This window comes from Thalassophryne amazonica, chromosome 11, assembly GCF_902500255.1.
Source record: "Thalassophryne amazonica chromosome 11, fThaAma1.1, whole genome shotgun sequence".
NCBI classification, from domain to species: Eukaryota; Metazoa; Chordata; class Actinopteri; order Batrachoidiformes; family Batrachoididae; genus Thalassophryne; species Thalassophryne amazonica.
The window spans coordinates 75619507-75628444 of record NC_047113.1 but is presented as its reverse complement, the minus strand read 5'-3'; positions in this window follow the sequence as shown (position 1 = coordinate 75628444).

Genomic DNA, 8938 nt, shown 5'->3' with positions numbered 1-8938 from the left:
CTAAATTCCGCCTCACCCTTTCTGGCCTTTGGGCTTGGCCACGACGACAAAGGTGTGATCTGACACCTGGGTAGGGGCGCAAATTCCATCCCATCCCGGTGGGAGAGTCAGGTACAAGCGTGTACTACAAACCTAGAACACGTCATCCACTGGCCATGTTCCGTTCCGGGCCGGTAACCATAATTTTGCTATCCTGAAGCAATTGTGATCTGTTGGACAGGAGAGTCTGTCCCACTTTCCACAATATAGGGTTTCAGATTTGGTTGTGTTAACTTGAATACACTCTCCAACATTTAGGCGAGTCTCTACACATCTCTTAGCAGTCAACCGTCCCACTGATACATTCCCTTCCTGATAATAACAAATTGGAAATTTAATTCCGTGGGGTATTATAACAGTTTTGGCCACAAGTGCAGATGCCTTAATCCTAGTCAAGGTTACTAATTGACTACATGGGTTATAAATTTTCCCCCAATGAGATCCATTCCATCCGCTGTATGCTTTGGACATATATACGTGATCCTCACCAGTCATTGTTACGTACATAGCTTGAACAATACAGTCAGTGACGCCATAACTAAATGGTTGTGCCCATAAAGTTGGTTGTGTGCTGGATATTGGGATGTATGAACAGACATAACAGTTTGTCTCATTAACTGATTGAGGTACGATTGTTGCATAATTGTACCATGAGTTTTGCTGTAATGGATTGTCTGTGGTATCGTTTTTTATCTCATCGAGTAGTGCTAGCATCTGTTTAGGTATGTATCTTTTATTGATTTCTGTGACCGCTTCGCTTTGTCTAGCTGTCCCTTGTACCCGGAAATGATGTAGTAAATATATTACCCCTGCTAACAGAATCAACATTATCATACAACAACAAAAACAAGAGCATTTCTTTCTGCTATGAACCTCTCGGATTTCTCCCTTACGTCGTCTAACTCTTTCTCTCCTCAGCAGGAGCTCTTCGTCCTTCATGTTGACTGGTACAGGCGTCATCTTTAGTGACAGTTCAAAAGGTGCAGTTTATGTGGGCTTAGGGGCTGAAGGTGACAGTTCACAGTCTCAGCTCAGCAAGGGACTGAGGGAATCTGGAACCTTTTTTTTTTTTTTTCTGTTATTTCCCTTCAGTTGTAGTGCATAAATCTGTACTATTATCAGTATGTGTAAGGCATGTTGCAAGTGGACTTAAAATAATGTGTCATGTACTCTGTCCTGTGCCCTGTTCTTGACGTTTCTTTTAAACACAGGTGCACAGGATTAAAACAGGATCATCTTGTCTCCTGTTTTCAAAGATGCAGTTTCGTCTGCTTCTGTCTCCTGGTCTGGTCACGTCAGCTTCAGTGCTCTTATTTCAAGCTTGTAGTACGTCTGCTTCTGATCCTGGTCTGAGTTGACAGTCCTCTTCTTGGTCACAGCTGGTTACTCGTCTGCTTCAACCTTTGGTCTTTGTCTTTGTAGTGGGATAGATGCACCCAAGATGATCTTTTCCTCTGGGCTGGATGCCTTTTCCTCTGGGCTGGATGCCTTTTCCTCTGGGTTGTCCAGGAGTTTTACCAGCTTACAGTGACTTAGGTGGATCCAACTTGACCTCTCAGCGATTTTAACTGCAGTTGGTGTTGTTAGTAACACTTGGAATGGCCCTTCCCATTTTGGGCTGGACCAAGATTTCCTTTTGATTACTTTAATGTAGATCCAGTCTCCAGGGTGTACTTCCAGAGTCTGTAAGTTGTGATTGTTGTTGTTGTGCTTGTGAATTCTGCTGTGATGGTTGTTGTACAATTTGTTGTCCAGGTTGTGGTCTCGGCTGTAATGGTGGCTGTTGTCGTCCGGTCACTGTCTCATTATCTTCAGGTCTTACATACATTATCTTGTCCTTTCCTTTCTGACTCTTCCTGTCATTGATTGCTTTCTGTCTCTTCTGTGCCTCATCTAACCATCTCTTCGCTACTTTCAATTCTTCCTCCTTTTTTAACTTACTCTTTCCTGTCTTTGTGGCTACTTGAAGCGTGACGTCACTTACAACCTTTTGACAATTTCCCACCACAAGTTTATTTGTGAAACCATATTTCTTTTTCCAGTCTTTACAGTACTGTGTGGATCCCGGGGAGACCCTTTCCATATATTTGGGGTCGCCCTCGAGTTTTAATGTACCCTGTGTGTTTCCCATTTTAGACCACTGAGGGGGTTAGGCCTAGGGCCATCTAAATCAGTGGTATTTCAAGACCCCTTTAATGACTCTGGCGCGTCCGCGAGGTGCCGACCAAGCTTCTACCAAATCCTTAGATTGGGCGGGTCGACCTTGCCTCTGCTTCCGATGAGGCACTGGCAGGGGTTGGAGGAGTCCCGTCGTCCTCCGATGGTCTGCCTTGCCCCTGGCGCAGATGGTACAGGCCTGGACGTAGTCCCGGACGTCGGTTTCCAGGGACGCCCACCAGAAGCGCTGCTGGACTACTGCCACGGTCCTACGCACTCCGGGATGACAGGAGAGCTTGGACCCGTGACAGAAGTCCAATACGGCAGCTCTTGCCTCTGGTGGGACGTACAGTTTGTTCTTGGGGCCAGTCCCCGGGTCCGGGCTCCTTGTCAGGGCCTCCCGGACGGTCTCCTCCACGTCCCAGGTGAGGGTGGCCACGACAGTGGACTCGGGGATGATGGTCTCGGTGGGGTTCGACAGCCCCGCTTTGGCTTCTTCTTCGTGCACCCAGGACAATGCATCCGGTTTTTGGTTCTTGGTCCCGGGGCGATACGTGATCTGGAAGTCAAAGCGCTCGAAGAACAGAGACCAGCGGGCTTGCCTGGGGTTCAGCCGCTTGGCGGTCCGGATGTACTCCAGGTTCCGATGGTCCGTGAAAACCGTGAAGGGCAACGATGCCCCCTCCAGCAGGTGTCTCCACTCTTCAAGAGCCTCCTTCACCGCAAGAAGTTCCCGATTGCCGACGTCATAGTTCCGTTCAGCTGGGGTCAACCTGCGGGAATAAAAGGCACAAGGATGGAGGACTTTATCAGCCTCCACGCTCTGGGACAGCACGGCTCCTATCCCTGAGTCAGAGGCGTCCACCTCTACTATGTACTGGCGATCAGGATCAGGCTGCACCAGAACTGGTGCAGTCGAGAACCGGCGTTTCAACTCCTGGAACGCGGCTTCGCACCGATCCGACCAGGCGAAGGGGACCTTGGTGGAGGTCAGGGCAGTCAGGGGGCTAACTACCTGACTGTAACCTTTAATGAACCTCCTGTAGAAATTTGCAAAGCCTAGGAACTGCTGTAGTTTCCTGCGGCTTGTTGGTTGGGGCCAATCTCTCACCGCCGCAACCTTAGCCGGATCAGGGGCGACGGAGTTGGAGGAGATGATGAACCCCAGGAAGGACAAAGAAGTGCGGTGGAACTCGCACTTCTCGCCCTTCACAAACAGCCGGTTCTCCAACAACCGCTGTAGGACCTGACGTACATGCTGGACATGGGTCTCAGGGTCCGGGGAAAAGATGAGTATATCGTCCAGATATACGAAGACGAACCGATGCAGGAAGTCCCGCAAGACGTCATTTACCAAAGCTTGGAACGTCGCGGGGGCGTTAGTGAGGCCGAACGGCATGACCAGGTACTCAAAATGACCTAACGGGGTGTTGAATGCCGTCTTCCATTCGTCTCCCTTCCGGATCCGAACCAAGTGGTACGCGTTTCTAAGATCCAATTTTGTGAAAATTTGGGCTCCATGCAGGGGCGTGAACACTGAATCTAACAGAGGTAACGGGTATCGGTTGCGAACCGTGATCTCGTTCAGCCCTCTGTAATCAATGCATGGACGGAGTCCGCCGTCTTTCTTGCCCACAAAAAAGAAACCAGCACCCATCAGGGAGGTGGAGTTCCGGATCAGCCCGGCAGCTAAGGAGTCCCGGATGTAGGTCTCCATTGATTCGCGTTCCGGACGTGAGAGGTTGTACAGCCTGCTGGACGGGTACTCAGCGCCCGGGACCAAATCGATGGCACAATCATACGGTCGGTGCGGGGAAGAGTGAGTGCCAGATCTTTGCTGAAAACGTCAGCAAGATCGTGGTACTCCTTTGGCACCGCCGATAGATTGGGGGGAACTTTGACCTCCTCATTAGCCGTAGTGCCGGGAGGAACCGAGGATCCTAAGCACTCCCGGTGGCAGGTTTCGCTCCACTGCGTCACAACCCCAGACGGCCAATCAATCCGGGGATTGTGCTTCACCATCCATGGAAAGCCCAAAATCACTCAGGAGGTAGAAGGTGTTACATGGAACACTATCTCCTCCCTGTGATTCCCAGACACAACCAAAGTCACTGGTTGTGTCTGATGTGTGATTAATGGAAGCAGGGTGCCATCTAGTGCTCGCACCTGCAATGGTGCCGGCAGAGCCACCAGAGGGAGCCCTACTTCCTTTACCCATCTGCTGTCCAGCAGATTCCCTTCAGACCCTGTGTCTATCAGTGCTGGGGCATGAAGGGTTAAATCCCCACAAAGGATTGTTACTGGGATTCGTGCAGATTTGCGGGGTTTTCCCGCGTGCGTGTTATGACCCACCCTTAGCCCAGTTTCTAAGGACGGGCGTTGTTGTTTGACCGTTTTAGGGCAGTCCTTCTGCATGTGCTCGCAAGAGCCGCAGACGAAACACTCCCCGTGGGCCAGCCTCCTTTGTCTGATGTTTGACTTTAATTTGGCCCTACTCGTGTCCCTAGCCTCCTCAGCAGGGGGAGCTGTAGCCACACGGAGCTCTCTGCAGTGAAGCGTGGGGACGACGTCACCTTGTCGGAACCGGAAGGGGGAGGGACGACTAGTGCCCGGTCATGCCTCCCGGCCTGCTCCCGACAATGCTCGCTTAAACGGTTGTCTAAACGTATAACCAAATCGATCAGCCCGTCAAATTCCCGCGGTTCCTCCTTGGCCAGTAGGTGCTCCTTGAGGACCGGGGACAGTCCATTTACAAAGGCGGCGCGGAGCGCAACGTTATTCTAGCCGGACCTCGCTGCCGCGATGCGGAAGCCGACTGCATACTCGGCTGCGCTACGCCGCCCTTGTCTCATCGACAGCAGCACGTTCGAAGCGGTCTCGCCTCTGTTGGGATGATCAAACACTTGTTTGAATTCCCGTACAAACCCAGCATAAGACATTAGGAGCTGTGAATTCTGCTCCCAAAGCGCCGTAGCCCATGCGCGTGCCTCTCCTCGAAGCAAATTAAGGCGGTTAAGATCTGCTGCAGCTCACTCAACCCGCCTCCCGCTGACGCCTGCGCTCCTGGCTCTTCCATTGGCCGTTCAAGCTGGAGTTGACGCCCCTCGGAGTCCATGACGTTGGCCGAGAAATCCTGTTGGGAAGGTGTCGTAGCACGGACCCACAACAGGGGGCGCAAATGAACGGACAATGAGTAAGCCAAAAGGTAACAATTTAATGTTGTGATATTACACAACGAAACGTGTCTTAATCTCACACTCAATAAACACCAGGTGAAGTGTGGGCAGGCTCGAAGATAGAAGACGCCCGACGAGAGAGAAGCCGCGTCCCACACGGCTTCCACCACCAACGGCCTGAAGAACACCGGAGCCGCCAAGTCCCGAGTCCCCAGGTGGCCTCTGTCTTCGACTGTCGACCCTGGTACTGCTGGCAGAAAGCAGAAATATGATGTGTGAGTGTGAGTCCGCACACTCAGTAATATATAGTCCAGATACTGTTAGGAGGGAGCACCTCCACCTCCAAATCACACACACTCGTGCAGCTCCTGTTTGTCCCTCTTCTGGGTCTTCACAGGATTACGGCTGCAAACAGACGTAAGTCACAGTTTAAATTCAGCAGAGAAATTACCTTGGTTCTGGTAGTCGATTCTCGGCGGGGAGGTGGAGTTGCAGTCCGGCTTATATAGTAGTGTAGATGAGTGACAGCTGGAGTGATGAGTGACAGCTGTCACTTCCTCTGGGTCTGGCGCCCTCTCGTGCTTGGAGCCCGCACTCCAAGCAGGGCGCCCTCTGGTGGTAGTGGGCCAGCAGTACCTCCTCTTCAGCGGCCCACACAACAAAACTCCTTCTGAGGATTTGAGGAAGAAACCTCAAGCAGACCAGACTCAAAGGGGTGACCCTCTGCTTGGCCCATGCTACCGACATGATTACAAAACAATTCACAAAATGAATATACAGGACATTTTGCCGGGAAAGAACCCAAATTAATTTAATCATGACTAATTCAGTGTTTTATTTATGTATTTATTTACCCCGGCTTATTTCTACTTGTCATTTCTCGTCCTCCAGCTTTACTGCTCTTCCTTGAATATTGAATGTTTTTTTTTTTTTTTGCAGACTTGCAGCTAACTCTCCCACACTGGAGTTATCACTCCGCCCGCTGCCAGCTCCTTCTATCACAAATAATGAATTAAGAGCGTTCACACGTCTCCTAGGCTAGTTTAGTTAAACGTGGCGGCGCGCCAGTCCAAAGCTCTGACAAACAGCCCGCTGCGCAATTATTTCATGAAACATAAAAACGTCAAGGTAAAATATACATACGGCAGCCAAACATTTAAAAAACTACAACACGGGCCTAGACATTACTGGAAAAGTCCTCCAAAGTGTCAAAGAGTTCTTAATTTACACTTTGCTTCAAGGACGAAGCCCATTACTGGCCCCAAATCCACCTGTCCATCAAAAAGCAAACCCTGCTGTGTAATTATCTTTCCTGTGAGATGCAGCTTCACATGTCCAAGGTAACAAAACAACAGATGCAAATGATGTGCAACTGCTGCAGTTTTTAAAATGTTGCTGCTGTCTTGATGAGATGTTGATCGATTTGTATTTTGAGGTTCGGATGCTGCAGCAGGAGAACGAAGGAGTCTGAGGAAGCTGCAGGACATGGCGGAGCAGTTCGAGTGGCTCTGTCAGCAGCAGCGCTACTGGATGTGCTGTGTCAAGAGGTGAGAACTGAGTCTGACACACCAGTGTCACACAAAGGTTCTGATCCAACAGCTGACGGTTGTCTCCAGGGTCGACCGTCACCCACAGACAACTCAACAAAGGACCTGAGAGGGGTAGGCCAACAAACAGACATGACCTTCCCACCCTAACGATTGACCTTTGGCAAATTTAACCTCACTTGGGTATCGAGTTGAAAAAATTGACCTTTGATGTCACTGAGCTTGACCTTACCAAAAGCCAACTCTTTAAAGCAGAACGTTATGCTGCAAATAAGGCAAGAACCTGAAACATGTCAGGAGCCCTACCAGAAAGTTTCTTAACTTTTGCCAGAAAAACTTCTGTTTTCAGCCTCAGTTGCTTATTAACCCCTGTTGCTGATATGTGCCGGATGCTACGGCATCAAAACGCCGCTTTATTTGGCGGATTTAGCGGCGTTTTATCCGCGTATTTGCGGCTAGTGCAGCGCTCAAAACGCCGCCGAAATGCTCAGCCCCTTTCCACCATGAAAACAGCCGGAACTACCGCGAACTTCGGTCTACGTACTACCCGCCGACAAAACTGTCTGTGTGTAACCTGGGCTTAATGCAGCCAAGACAAAGCAAGGATTCGTCTGGGAAAAATGTCGCCTTTCTGTGTTTCCGGACATGTCCAGAGAGCTGGCGCAGAAGAGGAAAGCGTTCACAAAGGTGAAGTGCAAATTACACGAGCTTGACATTAGATACTGTCGGGTCCGTTGCCCTAACTGGACCTGGCAGTTTAAACTGTGCCTGAGATCGTATCCTGCAAAACACAGTTTCTCAAAGCACAATCACATAAAAAGAGACAACATTAGACAGAGATCTCTTTTGTGAGCTTTGCGCAAAGGGGAGAAGCTTCGGAGAGAGCGTACAAACCTAAGACCAACCTTGCTTCTCCTGCTCCTCTCCGCCCCCCCCCCATTCAGACAATAATACATGTAGAATCCTTTAACAAGTCAGCTAAGACACATATTCTTTCAGTCTTGTGGCTGGTTTCACTCCCACATCACACAGATAACAGATAGTTGATACAGTTCATTTCACAAGAAGCAGAAACTTAACTCAGACTACTTTTGATTACATTGAATATCATGTAAGCAGGCAATGATTAATTCAATAAATGGTAACAACTCATAAAATCCCCATCATTTCCCTCCTCTTTTAGCATTTATTTGTAGTTAGCTAGTGTAAAAATAAATGTATTTACAGTGTATGACAATAATTCAGCATAATTTCACTCATCCATCATGAGCACTTGTTACACATTTTCACTCATAACTTCATTACACTGTCAATTATCATCATAAGTGTCTTGTCCTTAGTCCACATTATCACATCCTTCCTGGGGCTCCTCGAGGTTCAAAAGTGTATAGGTTGGTGTGTGAGCCAATTGTAATTGCACAAACAGCTTGGTTGCCAGCCTGGTAACCATTGCCTTAATACAGGGTATGGCACAGCAGGAGAAAACAATCAAAACTCCAATCAAAATCAGAACCGGTGTAAAGAATTTTAGCAATATTTGCCACCAGGAGCCGGAGGTAAACCACCCCCACAGCTCCATCGAGCTGCTGTTTCCTGAAACTTGGTGGTCATAGTACTTTGCATTTTTTCCAGGACCCTCATCAACTGTTGTGCCAAATCAGAATTTATCTCATCAGATATATATGTACAGCACGTGGCATTTATCATTCCACATACTCCGCCTTGTGCCGCTGTTAACAAATCTAACACTAATCGATTTTGGAGGACCATCGTACAGATTTCGGTCAACATTTTGTTTTGGACTTTGTTGACTACGAGAGACGCGTTTAGGAATACAGCCAATCGATAATTTACTGTTTCTAATCGAAACTGTAAGTTTGGAATACCCAACCAGGGCAACACGGACAGACCACCCCTCTCCCAATCTTTCCAGATCTTAAACTCCTCGGGCACATGATCGCTCTGCCAGATGTGTTTTACCTGGTGAATCTCCACGTCGTCTAAATTCCGCCTCACCCT